The 15,340-nt window shown below is 47.0% G+C and overlaps 1 protein-coding gene and 1 pseudogene across 6 annotated transcripts in view; both read right to left on the reverse strand.

The window, feature by feature from the left end:
- Nucleotides 1–15,340, reverse strand: part of MAD1L1 (mitotic arrest deficient 1 like 1) — a 412,602-nt gene that overhangs the window by 363,315 nt on the left and 33,947 nt on the right. The gene's annotated exons all lie outside the window — the stretch shown is intronic.
- On the reverse strand, nt 14,551–15,103 carry LOC104664954 (annotated as a pseudogene).

Here is a 15,340-nt window from a genome sequence, read left to right on the forward strand (position 1 = left end):
AGCACTCTGTTGTCCAAAACAGGGCCAGGATGAGGGTGAAGCAAGAGAGATGCTGGCGTACAAACATTCAGGAAGAGATGGCTCTGAGAATCTCACTCCCGGGGTGTGCCGTGCAGATGCCGCACTCTCTCACCTCCCCCTAGTCCCAGCTCTGGGCGAAAGATGACAGCAATTTAAGAATAAACACAGTACGATTCCATTTATTTACAATTCAAGAACACACAAAACTAATTTATGGTAATAGAAATCAGAACAGTGCTTGTCTCCCAGGGGTAGGAATTGACTGAAGGGATGAGAAGGAACTTCCAGAGGTCATGGAAACTTTCTGCAGCCTGACGGAGGCAGTGATTACACAGGTGGTACATTTTCAATACTCATTCAATTATATATGTAAGATCTGTCCATTTCACTGTATGCAATTATTATCTCAAAAAAATGTTAAAGGAATAGATAGTTTCTTTTTTTAAAAGACCACATTGAATGCCACTGTCAAAGCAAGGGAATGGCATCTGGCAACACAAAGGCATTTTCTAAGCCATGTGCATGCTTCTAGATTTTGGGTTTTTTCTTCTTCTTCTTTTAATGCTTCTAGATTTCTAAACAGGTCTCATGAAAGAGAGACCATTTTAATCCTGGGAAGCTAGTGTGACTGGGGATTGACGGAAGCGAGTGTGACTGGGGATTGATGCTGGAAAAGGCAAGAACGTGACACTCAGGGTGAGGAGGAAAAAAAATCAAAATAACAGGCGAGAATGTATCCTCTACTCCATTTGTCATCTGAGCCACCGGATTCACCCCCACCCCGAGCCTACCTGTTCAGGAGGCTCTCGGGCCAGGGTGAGCAGCATTTTCAGAGCCCTTGACCCCAGTCGGTCCATTAGGGAGGGGTGCCTGAGAGCCTGAAAGCTACCAGGGCAGCCAGATGTGCCTGAGGGCAGGAAGCACTGTCATCTGAAACATCTGTCACAGAAAGCACTGTGCTAGGAATACAGCAGCTGACTTTAAGTAAAGGGCAAAAATTGGAAACACTGACAACATCAATGAATGTTATCAGAAAAATGGGCAATCTGAAGTACTGTCAACAGAAGTGCAATTTTGGAAAGTAATTTGCCAAAAATTATTAAAGTGTGAAATATTCATACCCTATATCTTACTATTCCCATCAATAAAAAGACTCTTTCAGATACACTTACCAAAAAAATATGTTTAATGCATGGTGTTCATTAAATCTCTGTGTGTCAACAGCAAAAAGAAAAAGAGAAAAAATTGGCAACAACTGTAGTATAAAGGAAATGGTTAAAATATGTACATTCTAGGATGGAATAACGGCTACGGAAGAATAAGCACCAGGCATTTCAAGTAACTCAATTCAAGGGAAAATAACATAACAGTACAGGCCGTCTGATGCCATTTGTTACGCACGTAAGATGTACATGCACATAAAAATTATCTAGGAGAACTTACAGCAAACTGCTAATGTTAACCTGGGGCACGGCAGAATCTGAAAAAGTAGAGAAATCCAAGAAAGTTTCACTTTAATTCTGCATGTGTGAGCTTTCTTTGTAGTGAGCATGCATTTACATTACACCTGTACAGTATTTTTGAAGAGCATATCACAAACCTGTAGGATCACATGTGAGTCCAACTTGTGCGACTCCTTCTGGCCTTGAGGGACTAAGTGCCAGGACAACAGTTCACTAAGTGTGGTCTGCAGACACTCTTCTAGGCAGTCTTGTAACATCAAAACTATTTTCTTTTTTCTTTTTTTTTCTGAGACGGAGTCTTGCTCTGTCCCCCAGGATGGAGGGCAGTGGCGCAATCTCGGCTCACCGCAATCTCCACCCACCAGGTTCAAGTGATTCTCCTGCCGCAGCCTCCCCAGTAGCTGGGATTACAGGCATGTGCCACTACACCCTGCAAATTTTTGTATTTTTAGTAGAGACGAGGTTACACCATGTTGGCCAGGCCGGTGTTGAACTCCTAACCTCAGGTGATCTGCCTGCCTCGGCCTCCCAGAAGTGCTGGGATTACAGGCATGAGCCACTGCATCTGGCCATCAAAACTATTTTCATAATAATACTAGGTGGCTGGGCACGGTGACTCACACCTGCAATCCCAGCGCTTTGGGAGGCCAAGGTGGGCGGATCACTTGAGGTCAGGAGTTTGAGACCAGCCTGGCCAACATGGCAAAACCTCGTCTCTACCAAAAAATACAAAACTTAGCCAGGCATGGTGGTGCACGCCTGTGGTCCCAGCTACTGGGGAGGCTGAGGTGGGAGAATCACTTGAACCCAGAAGGCTGAGGTTGCAGTGAACTAAGATCATGCCACCGTACTCCAGCCTGGGTGACAGAGCAAGACTCTGCCTCAAAAAAAAAAAAAAAAAAAGTAACAATAATAATAAGCTATTATTTGCCGTTTTTCTTTTAACTGTGCTGACATTTGAACTGAAGATACAAAAGCAGTGATGGGTACAACATGTTAGTGAAACAAACCAGGGGCATCACATGGGGTCTTGCTATGCTGCCCAGGCTGGACTGCAATGGCTACTGACAGGCACAATCACAGCTCCCTACGACCACAAACTCCTGGGCCCAAGCCATCCTCAACTTTCCAAGCAGCTGGGACTACAGGAGTACTGTGCCCAGTTAAAATATTCACTTTGTTAAATCTTAACCCCTCAATAAGATCTTAACATTCTGCATGATGAAATACAAAGTACATGTAAAACATTTCTGGTGCATACTAAAGTGCGATGGCTGGTCTACCGTGTTTGAGCTGTGAAATGAACTAGCCCTTTTTACGTAAAATATTTTACTTAAAAAATAACTGACAAACTCAGGCTTCAGCATCTGGTAGACATTTTCTCAGAAATGAATTAAATAAATGTTATCATTTGAAAGAATACAACCAAGAGTATATTGTTGACAATAATAAAACTCAAGCTGTCAAACACATATCTAAATTCTTAAAAATTTGTATCTGACACCACAAGCTTGACGGATTCCTAATAATAAAGACTTTTCAATAACTTGTGGTGATTAGCTCGTGATTTTTTTAATAAGGTATAATAAAAGACCTACATAATTCAGTGCGTCGATATTTTCAAATAAGCGATGTATGATATTACATAACCATGCATGGATAAAGGTCCATTCAAAGTGCAAGACAGACCAATGAATTTTAGTACAACAATTTGAAAAGATTATTCTGTACCACAACTAACCTTTCAGAAACCACTACGTGTGGAAGACTTGCTGTTAAGATGCCAACAGTGCCAAAAGCCATCTAGACATTCAATACAATCCCTATCAAGACCTAAGTAAATAGGCAAATCTATCCTAAAATTCATATGGAATCTCAAGGGACCCCAAGGTCCCTTGCCAAAGCAATCTTGAAAAGTTAGAACAAAGTTGAAAGAGTCACACTTTAAGTCAAAACTTACTACAAAGCCACAGTAATCAAAACAGTGTGGTGCTCATAGAATGATGGGTATATGGACCCATGAAATACAGTAGCGATCCTAGAAATACACCCTTTCGTATGTTCAAATGATTTTTGACAAAGGTGCCAAAACCATTCAATGAGGAATGGACAAGCTTTTCAATGCATGGTGTGGGAAAACTGGCCTCCACATGTGAAAGAATGAAGTTGGGTCCTTAAACCATACACAAAAAAATCAACCCAAAACAAATCAAAGACCCAAATTTAACACCTAAAACTATAAAACTCTTAGAAAAACACACCAGGGGAGAAGGTTTATGACATTGGATTTGGCACAGATTTCTTGGACATGACATCAAAGGCACAGACAACAACAAAAAAAGAAATAGACAAATGAAACGTCAGTATATTTTAAACTTTTGTATATCAAAGGACACTATCAACAGACTGAAAACACAACCTCTAGAATGGGGGAAAATGTTTGGAAACCAGAACTGTAAAAGAATAGTATTCAAAACATACAAGGGAACTCCTAAAACAGCAACGAAAACAATGTGATTTAAGAACAGGCGAAGAACCTGCATAGCCATTTTTCCAGAGAAGACACACAACTGGCCAATGAGCACATGGAAGGGTGCTCCACACCACTAATCGTTAGGGAAATGCACATCAAAGCCAGAACAAGACATCACCTCACACTCACTAGGATGGCCACCACCAAAATAAAGTTAAAATTAAATTTAAATTTAAAAATTAATAAGTCAGAATAGTAAGAGTTGGCGATGATGTGGAGAAACCAGAACTCCTATGCACTGCTGATGACAATGTAAAATGGTACAACCACTGTGGAAAACAATGTGGCAGCTCCTAAAATAGTTGCAAATTGAACCACAGGATCCAGCAACTCCACTGCTGGGTATACACCCAAAAGAGCTGAAAGCAGGGTCTCTAAGAGATAATCTGCATGCTCATGTTCATAGCAGCATTATTCACAGTAGCTACACTGTGGAAGCAATCTAAGTGTCCATCAACAGGTGACTGGATAAGAAACACGGATCATCTATCCACACCACAGAAAATCACTCAGCCTCAAAGAGAAAGGACACTTTGGCACATGATACAACAAGGATGATCCTTGAGAACATCACGTTAAGTGAAATAAGCCAGTCACAAAAGTACAAATATTTCATGATTCTCCTTCTATGAGGTCCCTACTCTAGTCAAAGTCACAGAGGCAGAAAGCAGAATGGTGGGTGCCAGGGCCAACGCGGGGAGCATAGGGAGCGAGCGTGTAATGGGTACAGAGTTTGGGTTTGGGAAGATAAAGTTCTGGAGGTGGATGGTGGTGATGGTTGCACAGCAATACGAATGTTCTTAAAGCTACTGAACTGTATGCTTAAAAACAGTTAACATAGTCAATTTTATTGTATGTGTATTTGACCCAATACAACAAATCGGGGAAAAGAAAAGCATCCTCCTCAACCTGATGAACTGTATCTCCCAAGACCCTAAAACAAACCTCATGCTTCATGAAAATCTGAACGCTTTCCCTCTGAGACTGACAAGGCCAGGACAGCCATTCTCACCATGCCCAGGTAAAACCGCACTGGAGGTCCCAGTGAGTGAACTAAGGCCAGAAAAAATAAACAAAATAAAAAGTAAATGGGGGGCCGGGCGCGGTGGCTCAAGCCTGTAATCCCAGCACTTTGGGAGGCCGAGACGGGCGGATCACGAGGTCAGGAGATCGAGACCATCCTGGCTAACATGATGAAACCCCGTCTCTACTAAAAAATACAAAAACCTAGCCGGGCGAGGTGGCGGGCGCCTGTAGTCCCAGCTACTCTGGAGGCTGAGGCAGGAGAATGGCGTAAACCCGGGAGGCGGAGCTTGCAGTGAGCTGAGATCTGGCCACTGCACTCCAGCCTGGGCGACAGAGCGAGACTCCGTCTCAAAAAAAAAAAAAAAAAAAAAAAAAAAAGTAAATGGGGGAGACAAAAACAAACTGAAAGCTGAATCTAAAATTTATCCGAAAATAAAAAATACCTAAAATAGTCAAGATAATTCTTACCAGGAAAAAAACTGGAAGGCTTACTATGTCCTTTCAAAGAGTATTAGGAAGTGACAGTAATTACGATCCTACCGTACTGGAGAAAGGACAGACACATGATTCAATGAAAGAAGCCCTCAAGAAACAGGCCCATAAATGTATGGCCGACAGGCTTTCATCAGAGGTGCCAAGGAAATTCAAAGGGGAAACAGACATTCATATTGTGTGACAGGAAAGCAACCCTCAACTGTGACCACACTACACACAAAAATTAACTCAAAATTGACAGTAAAGTTAAAGCTAGAAAGTTTCTAGAAGCTTGGGTTAGGGAGACACAAAAAGCACAAACCATAAAGAAAATGAATTGATAACTCAGACTTAGCAAAATTAAAAGCTTTTACCCTTCAAAAGACACTAAGAAAATGAAAAGGAAGCCACGTACTGGGAGAAAATATTCACCATACATCTGACGACAGACTCTGTCATGAATACACATAGAACTCTGCCAAATCAGGAAGATGACAGTCCAATTAAAACATAGGCAGAAGACTTTGAAAAGACACTTCACAAAAGAAGATATATGGCCATCGAGTTAAGTACATGAGGAGATGTTCAACATCATTAGTCACCAGGGAAACACGAACGAAGACCACAGGGAAATACCGCACAGGCCCACCAGGATGACTAAAGGGAAGGTGGCCAGCGAACGCGCGGGGATGTGGGGCCAGTGGGATTCTCACACACGGGTGGCCAGGGGACAGAACTGGGAAGCCACTTTGGTTCCTCAGCTTCTCCTAAAGTTAAAACATACTCACCATATCACCCAGAGGCCCCACTCCTAGGTATTATCCCAAGAGACAGGAAAACATCCATACAAAGATTTGAATACAAATGTTCACAGAAGTTTTATCTGTAAGAGCCAAAAACTGGATTAAAAATTATGGTATATCCGGTCGGGCACAGTGGCTCATGCCTGTCATCGCAGCACTTTGGAAGGCTGACATGGGTGGATCACGAGGTAAGGACATCGAGACCATCCTGGCTAACACGGTGAAACCCCGTCTCTACTAAAACTACAAAAAAAATTAGCCAGGCGTGGTAACAGGCGCCTGTAGTCCCAGCTACTCAGGAGGCTAAGGCAGGAGAATGGCATGAACCTGGGAGGTAGAGCTGGCAGTGAGCCGAGATTGCGCCACTGCATCCAGCCTGGGCAACAGAGCAAGACTCTGTCTCAAAAAAAGAAAAAAAAAAAAATTATGGTATATCCATTCAGTATAACAAAGACAACCTACTGATACAAGCAACAAACGTGAATGAATGCTTTTCAGAAAACATTCTGCAAGTGAAACAGCCAGACACAAATGACTGCATGACGTGTGATTCCATTCCCATATAATTCCAGACAAAACAAAACCACGGTGACAGCCAGACTGGAGGCAAGTACGCTGGGAGCCTGTTACCTCCACCTGCTGCTAGGAAGTCACAGCAGGAAGCATGAGTCCAAATGCAACAGCAAACAGCCCTCCTGGAACAGTAGGATTTCTCAAAGAACAAGAACGTGGCCCTTTGGAAATTTCTTGTGTATTTCACATAATGATCATTTAGTTTGTTTTTACTTTTTTAATAATACAAATGTATCTAAAACTAGGGTGGAGGCTCACACCTGTAATCCCAGCATTTTGGGAGGCTGAGGCAGGTGGATCACTTGAGCTCAGGAGTTCGAGACCATCGTGGACAACATGGTGAAACCCCGTCTCTACTAAAAATACAAAAATTAGCTGGGTGTGGTGGCAAGTGTCTGTAGTCCCACTGGCTCGAGGCTCAGGTGGGAGAATGGCTTGAGCCCAGGAGGCAGAGACTGCAGTGAGCCATGATTGCGCCACTGCACCCCAGCCTGGGCCACAAAGTAAGACTCTGTCTCAAAAAAATAAAAAATTAAGCCGGGCACAGTGTCGCACTCCTGTAATCCTAGCACTTTGGGAGGCCGAGGCAGGCAGATCATGAGGTCAGGAGTTCAAGACCAGCCTGGCCAACATGGTGAAACCCTGTCTCTACTAAAAATAAAAAAATTAGCCGGGCGCAGTGGCAGGCACCTGTAATTTCAGCTACCCGGGAGGCTGAGGCAGAAGAACTGCTTGAATCCAGGAGGCAGAGGTTGCAGTGAGCCGAGATTGTGCCACTGCACTCCAGCCTGCGTGACAGAGCGAGCCTCCGCCTCAATAAAAAAAAAAGTAAATAAAATAAAACTTAAAAATTAAAATTAAATCAGGGTGGAGGTAGCATGTTAAATATAACTCCATGGGGGGTTTTGTTTTTTGTTTTTTGAGATGGAGTTTCGCCCTGGCTGCCCTGGCTGGAGAGCAATGGCATGATCTCGGCTCACTGTAATCTCCACCTTCTGGGTTCCAGCGATTCTCCTGTCTCAGCCTCCCGAGTCACAAGGATCACAGGCATGTGCCACCACGCCGAGCTAATGTTTGTTATTTTTAGTAGAGTCGGGGCTTCACCACGTTGGCCAGGCTGGTCTTGAACTCCTGATCTCAGGGGATCCACCCGCCTTGGCCTCCCAAAGTGCTGGGATAACAGGCATGAGCCACCACGCCCAGCCAAACCCGCGTTTTAAGCTGACAGGAGAGACACGCCAGCAGCTACGATCATGCATGTCCCTCTTCCATCTTCTAGAAAGACAAGAGCTTTGAGTATTGAAAAACAATTCAGGAAAACCATCAGCCACCTAAGCCGGTAGAGCAGCGAATATGAGAATGAAAACATGACTATGCTCAGGCTCCTTGAGAACTGATTCTCCACAGAATAAAGTTTTTAAAAAATTCTAAGGAAGGGCGGGGAGAAGGGTGGTGTTTCTCCCCACCTCCCTCGTGCTCCTAAACTAACGTCATGCCCCAAGGAAATGAGAGAAAAGGATGTCATTAATAAATTTATACCAAGTTTCTTTTCAATGGTGCTGAAAAGTATATGCAAATCCATCTGTAATTAGGTTGAAAATTCCATTTCATGGGATAATCAGACTTCAAAAAACTCAATTTTAGTTTTAATCAGATTTTAACAAGGATATTAAGTCCATTTCGTTTAGAAAAGGAAAAAACTGTGAATTTAACACAAAATGTATTCAAGCTTAGCCCTGGGAGATAATTAAATAAAATTAATTTGGCAAGGGTTGTCAGTAAATGGAAGTGCTCCAAACAGTGGTTCATGTTTTTGATGGAGACAAAAGCAACTCCTCACAGTACAAACAGACCCGGAGCTCAGCCCTCATAGAGGAGGGTGGAGCCTCTTCCCAGGGGCAGGGAGGCTGGAAACCCTAACCCAAACCTCAGTCAGAAGAGGGGCTCACACGCCCCACAGGGAGCCCGAACTGAGGCTGACAGGTGCAGGCTCACAAGCCATCAGCCCAAGCCACGCCCCAGCGTACTCACCTGCCCAAGCAACCGGGGTGAGATGAGGGCCACCCAGCTCCAACAGCCACCATGTCCTGGAGAGAAAGCGTCCCCACTCAGAGGACGGTCCTTGTCCTAGAACAGCAAGGCCCTGCCACTCTCAGTTCTCAAAGCGCTTCCCCACCTCCGCACTCAGTACCATAGTGCTGTGCTCAGTTTCAGCACAGGGACCATGTGTCCTGCTCTCTGCTGCATCTCCCAGCCAGTATACGGCAGGGTACGTCATAAGCCCTCAACAAATATTTGTTGAATGGAACAGACATGATCACAATACGCGCTCCTGGGAACTCTCAGCTACCAGAAAAAAGGCAAGACAGAAATGAGCACTTCTCAACCCTGGGAGCAAATTTATAAGGGTTTTATCCTTCACAATTCTTAATCAAGGGGTAACATAGTCTCGGATAACTCCAGATTCCTCCAGAAAACCTCACTGTGCACTGCCAAGATTCCAGCCAGAGCAGGTGCTGAGCTGCGATCCAGGAAACGCCAATTTTATCCTAGGCTCTCTTCTACAACCACCCTCAAGCAAGGTCCCACCCTGTCACCCAACTGGCCCAAATCTGGAAAGGAAGAAATCACCGTGATGCCGTGTGGGCAGCAAAAGGCTCTGCATGGAAAAGAAAAGCCGCAGAGAACAGGCAGCAAGGCTCTGCATGGATTAGTTTTGGGTTTTTTGGTTTTTTTTCTTTTTGAGACAGGTTCTTGCTCTATCACCCAGGCTGGAGTGCAGTGGCCTGATCTCGGCTCACTGCAGCATTGGCCTTCTGGGCTCAAGTGATCCTCCTGATTTGGTCTCTGAAGTCGTTGGGAGCATGGGTGTATGTCACCCATGCCTGACTAATTTTTTGTAATTTTTTTGTAGAGATGTGGTCTCACTATGTTGCCCAGGCTGGTCCTGAACTCCTGAGGTCAAGAATCCGCCTACCTCAGCCTCCCAAAGTGCTGGGATTACAGGTGTGAGCCACTATGCCCAGCCTCTGCATGGATTTTTTTAAAGCAAAATTAAATGGCAGCCCTGTAACCTCTTGTAGGAGTTAGCAAGTATGGCCAAACCTACTCCCACCCCAGCTGTCTTGAAAATAAAGTTTTAGGCCGGGCGCGGTGGCTCAAGCCTGTAATCCCAGCACTTTGGGAGGCCGAGACGGGCGGATCACGAGGTCAGGAGATCGAGACCATCCTGGCTAACACGGTGAAACCCCGTCTCTACTAAAAATACAAAAACTAGCCGGGCGAGGTGGCGGGCGCCTGTAGTCCCAGCTACTCGGGAGGCTGAGGCAGGAGAATGGCGTAAACCCGGGAGGCGGAGCTTGCAGTGAGCTGAAATCTGGCCATTGCACTCCAGTCCGGGCGACAGAGCGAGACTCCGCCTCAAAAAAAAAAAAAAAAAAAAAAAAAAAAAAAGAAAATAAAGTTTTACTGGAACACAGCCATATCCACTCATTGACACACTGTCAACAGCAGCTTTTGCGCTAAAATCAACGTCAGTCCCAGTTCATCCCGGGTCATTGCAGTCTCAGCGTGAAAGGCCCACCTCCCACGTGAAACTCCTCAGTCCCAGGCAAACCGTGAGAGCGAGTCACCCTATTCTGGGCTACAAAGGCAGAGCCAAGTAATTGTAACAGAGGCCTTACGGACCCCAAAGCTACCAAGTAAATATTTACTATTAATACCTGGCCCTTTAGGGAAAAAGCTTACCAGACTCTGCCCTAAATCCATCCCAACCTATCACAGGTGCCCACTGTTTAGTTACAAAAACTCAAAGAAAACCTAGAGTACTAAACGATGAAACAAGAGAAAGTACATTTTTCTTTTTTTTTTTTTTTTTGAGACAGAGTCTCGCTCTGTCACCCGGGCTGGAGTGCAGTGGCCGGATCTCAGCTCACTGCAAGCTCTACCTCGCGGGTTCACGCCATTCTCCTGCCTCAGCCTCCCAAGTAGCTGGGACTACAGGCGCCCACACCATGCCCGGCTAGTTTTTTGTATTTTTTAGTAGAGACGGGGTTTCACCATGTTAGCCAGGATGGTCTCGATCTCCTGACCTCGTGATCGCCCGTCTCGGCCTCCCAAAGTGCTGGGATTACAGGCTTGAGCCACCGCGCCCGGCCGAAAGTACATTTTCTATTATTAAAAGTCTTTGGGCTGGGTGCAGTGGCTCACGCCGATAATCCCAGCACTTTGGGAGGCCAAGGAAGGCAGAGCACCTGAGGTTAGGAGCTCAAGACCATCCTGGCCAACATCCCGAAACCCCACCTCTACTAAAAAAACAAATATAATAATACAAAAATTAGCCAGGTGTGGTGGTGGGCGCCTGTAGTCCCAGCTACTCAGGAGGCTGAGGCAGGAGAATCGCTTGAACCTGGGAGGCAGAGGTTGCAGCAAGCTGAGGTTGCAGCAAGCAAAGATTGCACCACTGCACTCCAGCCTGGGCCACACAGCAAGACTCTGTCTCAAAAAAAAAAAAAAAAAAAAAAAAAGTATTTCAATCTAAAGCTCAAGCTTAGAAAACTTACAGATAACTTAGCAGTGACCCCTACTGGGTTATCTACGACACTCCAGCTAAGCTCTAGTAAACAATAAAAACACAGAAGCTAAAAGAAATGCTTGTAATGCTACCAATGACACTCTTTTCAACTCAGTCTACGAAAAACATCTACTTTTCTCATCCAAGTCAATAAAAAGTGAACTGTGATTTAAAGGAACCTAGTTGATACCTGCATTTTGTAACTGCAACCCTAATAAAAGGCAAAATACTCCTGAGACCTAACTGCAGTAAACGCTAGCAATACAGAAAAAGTAAAAACTAGAAAGAGCAAATGGGAATACCAAGAATTGTGTGTCAAAATGTCTTCCACACAGACTTGTAAATAATTCCTATCAGCTCAAAAGCAGACAAACAATAGTGCTCTGAAAAATTACATGGGGTGGAAGCCTGCCCCTCCCTTGCTGTGGGAGGACTGTTTGGTTCCATGAAACTGAAGAGTAGTTTGCACCTTATAAAAAATTAATTGCTAATCTTCTAACTCAGCCGCCTCCGCGAACGAGATAGTATTGTGTTGCAGCCTCAGAAGTTAAATGCTTCCTCTCCCAAGTAATTACTGCTCTTACTCTACCTTGCAGAGAGCCTCCTCCCACTGAAAACCAAATCCCAGAACCTGCCAGGAGGTGCTTGGCTCCCAGCAAAGGCAGGCAGGTCAGCCGTCCTGCAGGCTGGTAAGCCCTTCTTGCCAGAGTTCGGCTGGGAGCCATCAGGTCTGAAAGAGAAGCTGTCAGCTGATGGGCTTCATGCCCGCACATGTGCTGAGTTCTGCTCAGGCTAAATGGATGGCAGCTCCCAACAGAATCCTTTCAGTGCCAGCATCGGGCTGATCAGCTCACAAAAATGCAGGATCCAGCTGCATGGCACCATGTGGCCAGCCAGATAGATGGAGGTTATTGAGGGCACAGCCCACCATGCTCCAGAATCAGCCAAGCATTCCAGCAACAGGGCCACAAATTCACTGGATGCCCTTGGGCCAGTCAGCTCCTCCCAGAACCCAGCTTAGTCCACAGGATAGTGAGGAAGAACAAATGAGGCACTGATTATCAACGGGCTTTGTCAACTACACAGCAGCTCTCTAGAGCCAACCACCACCGTCAGCACTGCCATCCTGCCAGCAAAGTGAAGACCCTCTTGAGAACAGGGTCTGTCTTTAAACAAATAAACTCTAGAGGCTCTTGTAAGCCACCTGTTTCCAAACCAGGAAAAACGTCTGGCCTTCATTCCCACCAGCGTCATTCATATCCAACAAGGCTGTCTCCAACTAAGATACTCCTGCAAAATGCTCCTGGGCATCTTCCAACTGATCGCACCTGAGGAGGCCCCCCTGTTGTTTTCATTGTTTAAAGCTGTCTGTGTGTGTGCACTACGTGGGCAGACTGTGCTGTGTTCGTCACGGCATCGCCAGAGCCAGCCCAAAGCCTGGCAAACGGCAGGTCTCCAAATAAATGTTCAAATGAACAAACAAACGAGCATCTCCGAAACCACAGTACCACCCACGGACACCGTGGTCACAAAGGAACTCCAAAACCACAGTGCTACCCACAGACACTGTGCTCACAAAGGAACAGGCATTCACCTGAAGGGGAAACAGAAAAACAGGGAAAGAGTCTGGCCTTCAACACAAACCATCTTCAGAAGTCAGAAGGCCTCCGGCCAGGGTTCCCTGCTCACGGGAACAGCGCAGCTCAACTCTAACTCTCACTGCAATGCGACTGACTCCACGGCTCCTACCCCATGAGGCTCTCAGCTGACAAAAGGAAACACCACCTGCCCTCCCCGACTCTGGGACTGCTGAAACCTGCAGCGGTTCAGACAGCCCCAGGGACTTCCACCAGCAGGGTCCTGCCTAGGTGCCAGGTCCTCATCCTGTGAATTCAGCAAGGAAAGAGACCCTTTCACAATGGCAGATGTATTCCTCCCTGACGAAGACCTTCTGCAGCTCCTGTGACCTGCAGGATGTGGTCTAAACTACCCTCAGGACAGATCCCTGCCAACCTGTCCGGCTTCTGCCACACCCCAGGAGAAAATGTGGTTACAACCAGCTGGAGCCACACAACCTGCCCGAACACGCAGCCTCTGGCCAACCCACGTGCTGCCAGCACCCGCCCTGCCTGGAACATGCTGCCAGTCTCTCAAGTGTCATCTCTTCAGGAGCCACGCTTGACCCACCAGACATATGCCCAGCTAGATCTGAGAGGACTGGAAAACAGCCCCTGACTTACAGCTGTATCCCCAGTACCCAGCACCAGGCCTGCACACCTAAGTGCTCAAGAAGCGCTCACCAGTGAAGAAGAGGAAGAAACCCCACTGCTCTGGGGGCTTCTAGCCTCTCCTCACTCCTCCTCTTATCTCCAGCTCCGACCCAAGCATCACGCCGCCGACGCCTGGTACACACGACGTGCACTGCACGGCCACGTTCTTCCTGCACACGGGGGCCCAAGCTTGGACACGGGCACGACCAGGACTGGTGGGCTGCAGAGCTCTCTGACCCAGTGGGGCACTGGCCCTCAGGCTCAAAGCTACCCACAAATGCCAAAATCCCTCCAGACTCGGGCCAGCTATCTGCTCCTCCAGCTCTGCCACTCCCCTAGGCCGGCTCATCCCAGCCCCTCACTGGGCAGGCCAGCCCTAGGGCTCCTCTAGGAGCCACACCAGCCTGACATGGGCTGCTGTCTGACACCTCCTTCTGGCTACATCACTGACACTTCAAACACACATTCCCAAAACAGAGTTCACAACCCCTCCCTGCCTGAGAACCAAGACCGGTCCCAGCCCCCAGGCCCCAGCCCCCAGGTCCCAGGCCCCAGCCTGTGACGGACCCCATCTCCCCACACCCACAGGGCCCATCAGCCCCTGCTCTAGGAGCCCGCCTGGAAACAGGCCCAGGATGGGGCAGCCACACCCAGCTCTGCCCCACGAGTGCCCCCGCCCATCCTGAGGTCCACCATGAGTTTGGGTTTTGTTTTGTTTTTTAGGGGTCAGGGGGACAGTTATCTTCATATATATATGTGTATGTGTGTGTGTGTGTGTGTATATATATATATATATATTTTTTTTTTTTTGGAGGACAAAGCCAGGTTTATTATTCAGGGTTAAACCCGTGGAGGCAGGACCTGGGAAGGGGCATGGGGACAGATGAAGTTGGTGACTGTATCTTCCTGGTCATTGCTGGGTTCTCAGTACCCTTGGCCCCCACTCAAGTTCTAGGTGAAGCCCAGTGCTGGGGGACAGGGTCCTCTTCCTGACAGTGCAGCCTGTGGGTAAGATCCCATATGGAGGTAGGGGGTGGGGTATTGGCCTGCGCTGGGGCCAGCATCCTCAGGAAGGTGTCTTGGAGGAGGTGGCGGCAGCCGCCCCATTCTTCAGCAGTGCCAGGGGCCTTCAGCAGTGCCAGCTTCTTGGGCAGGCTGCTGCTGGCTTTCATCACCACGTCATGTTCGATCTTCTTCTGGATCCCAACTTCTAGGTTCTTGAGCTTTTGCTGCTGCATGCCACACGCCTTCTTGGGAGCGATAATACGACCGCCTTTTCTCGGGCCCCAATTCTTTTCAGAGGCCGCCGCTGCCGTCTTGCTGTTTGCGGGCTCGTGCGCCTGGAACTTGCGCTGCCCCTGCGCCATGATCCCATCTTTATATTTTTATTTTTTAAAATAGAGATAGGGTCTCACAGTGTTGCCCAAGCTGGTCTTGAACTCCCAGGCTCAAGCGATCCTCCCACCTCAGGCTCCCAAAGTGCTGGGATTACAGGTGTGAGCCATGGCACCCAGCCCAGCATGGATCTGTGCCAGGAAGAGGTAGCAGGAGCTGACCAGCCCCACGGAAGCTTCCAGGCCGGCCGCCTGCTCTCATCTCCCAAG

The sequence above is a fragment of the Rhinopithecus roxellana genome, chromosome 6 (genome assembly GCF_007565055.1).
Source record: "Rhinopithecus roxellana isolate Shanxi Qingling chromosome 6, ASM756505v1, whole genome shotgun sequence".
Classification (NCBI taxonomy): Eukaryota; Metazoa; Chordata; class Mammalia; order Primates; family Cercopithecidae; genus Rhinopithecus; species Rhinopithecus roxellana.